Source organism: Fukomys damarensis, unplaced genomic scaffold (genome assembly GCF_012274545.1).
Source record: "Fukomys damarensis isolate Sample0158 unplaced genomic scaffold, DMR_v1.0_HiC HiC_scaffold_15, whole genome shotgun sequence".
NCBI lineage: Eukaryota > Metazoa > Chordata > Mammalia > Rodentia > Bathyergidae > Fukomys > Fukomys damarensis.
Genome location: NW_022900927.1, coordinates 19,471,656 through 19,473,918, shown reverse-complemented (window position 1 = coordinate 19,473,918; position 2,263 = coordinate 19,471,656). Strand labels below are relative to the sequence as shown.

Below are 2,263 nucleotides of genomic sequence, written 5' to 3'. Positions count from 1 at the left end.
GAGGGAGAGGGAGAGGGGGAGAGGGAGAGAGAGAGAGAGAGAGATTGGAGAAGGTCCTTGAAACTTTTTCCAGGATCTTGGTTCTTAATGCAGTCTCTGGCACCTTGGGGACATCCTAGTTGAGAAGGACGGTCTTGCTCCATCTCTTGGCCTCTCCTGGGGCCTCAGTGGGTGAGGCAGGCATCTCAGAACCTCATGGGAGGGGAGAGGTAAGAGGAGCATGTGCTGCCAAGGCAAGCACGGGCCTGTGCACATGGAAAAAAATGGGTGTGTGTGCGCATGCGCCTGTGTGCACACCGTGCATGCATGTGCATGAAACCCTTGGTGTCTGTGTCTCTGTGTATCTCTGTGAAATCTGGTAATGCTGTATATTTACTTTATCAAGACTACAAGGAACAGAGTGTTCTGGGAGGGAAGGGAAGCCTTGCTCTTTCTTTCTTGAAGAGAGAGCTGTAGTCCTTAGTCCCTGGCTGAGGACTCTGAACCAAGTGACAACTGCCCTGGCCATGAGGCTGGTGTCTCTGGAGTAGAGTCCAGACTTCACCACACTAAGCCACATGGTGAAACTGAGGGCAGGCTGGCAGAGGGAGAAGAGGAGGCTTCCTTAACTGAAGAAGAGAGACACTCCTAAACCTAAAAAATGAGGGTTGAAAGTGCAGACTCAAGCTTTGAGCAGTGGCAGTATCATAGCCAATGAGGTTTATCCGAGGCGCGATTATTGCTAATTGAAAGTGCAGACTCAGAGAGCCCAGACACTGGGAAGAAGAAACATGGAGAGCAGGCAGTGACTGGTAAGGGTGGTGAACAGGCAGCAGCGAGGCCTCCTCCAGGAAAAAACCCTGTGACTGCCTCCTTCCCCTCCCTTCCCAGTCTCTCCTCCTCTGGCTCCAGCTCTAGCTCCAGGCCGACACAAACGGGGCTTTGATTGCAACAGGAAACCTCTGGCGGGGGGAGCCGGGCAAGCGCCGCTGCTGGGGCCCAGGCTGCACCCCCCTCTTCTGGCCCCCTACCCAGTCCCAGCCCCCATCCTGCCCAGGGCTCCTCACATCCTTGCTTTGGGTCCAGTCCCTTATTCACACCTCCATATCACCCCCTCCTCTGTGCCTCCTCAGAGACCCCTCCCATTGCCCTTCAGGTGGGACTCTTCAGTTAGAACTCACCCCTCTGGGCGGGGCCTGCTTCACTTTGAAATGCCCCTTCAGTTTTTTGAGGGAGGGTTTTGGAAGAAAAGGAAAATTTAGCCTGAGGAATTCAGAGCCAGTTATCCTCAGCCCATTATGCAGAAGGTGGCAGGAGGAGGGAGGGGAGGAGAAATGTATAAGGAAATAGCCATCCTGGGTACCCCCTAATCTGGGCCAAACTCATCCTTCCCGGGGGTGGTAGGGCTCTGAGGGGTGACTGAGCTTGAGCCTGAAAGTCATTTGTCTTGTTAATGGGGGTGGAGTACGCTCCTTTTGCTTCTGGGGCTGTGCCTTTGTGGGGCTCTGACTGGGAGGGGATGCGCCCTGGTGATGGGGATCATAGGGAAGGGGGTGAGTCAGGCAGCACCCCCCCACACTCCCACCAGGCTGGTGGAGAACATCTGGTTCCCATGAAATGCTAGAAGGCTAATGGGTCTAATTGCTGCAATAAGGACTAGGGAGACTTTGGAGAAAAGAGGGGGCACTAGATCCCCCCATCTTCTACCCAAGGCTGTACTAAGTCTGTGTACAATGGGGGGTTGTGGATGATGGGAAAAGTGAACCTGACACTAATGCCTGGTCCTAAGGCCCCTTCTCCCTGCAATGCTTAGGAGACACAGAGATGGGGTAATGAAGAGTGGGGTGCATCTGGTAAAGAGAAAGGGGGGCCATTGAGGACTCCTGGCTTCCTGGAGCCCTCCCCCTACTCCTCCTGTGCCCTCCTCCCAGCCCCCCTCCCTGTGGCCTGGCCACTTCTGGTTCTAATTACCAACCCGGCAGGCCTGACTTAATTGGGACCTTTCAGATTTTGGAGCGGGGGGACTGACAGCTTGAAGTTGACTAATCTGGGTTCTTTCCCCCTTTTTTGGGGTACGCCCCATGTTGTCCTTTCATTCGTCACTGGCCATATTCTAATTCGGAAACCTAGCTTCCTGTTTTTATTTATGTTTTGGAGGGGGAGCAGCAGTTTTCCGAAATGGGGTATTTGAGGTTGGGGTGTAAGGGGTAGGTAGCTCACATCAGATTGGGAGAGCCCTGCATTCCCTCTCCGTCCCTAGTCAGCCCTGCCACTCCAGCCCCCC

At 54.3% G+C, this 2,263-nt stretch overlaps 1 protein-coding gene and 1 pseudogene across 1 annotated transcript in view; both read left to right on the top strand.

Annotated features, from left to right (window-relative positions):
* Rarg (retinoic acid receptor gamma) overlaps nt 1-2,263 on the top strand; it is a 17,176-nt gene that overhangs the window by 2,972 nt on the left and 11,941 nt on the right. The gene's annotated exons all lie outside the window — the stretch shown is intronic.
* Nucleotides 665-750, top strand: LOC117286233 (annotated as a pseudogene).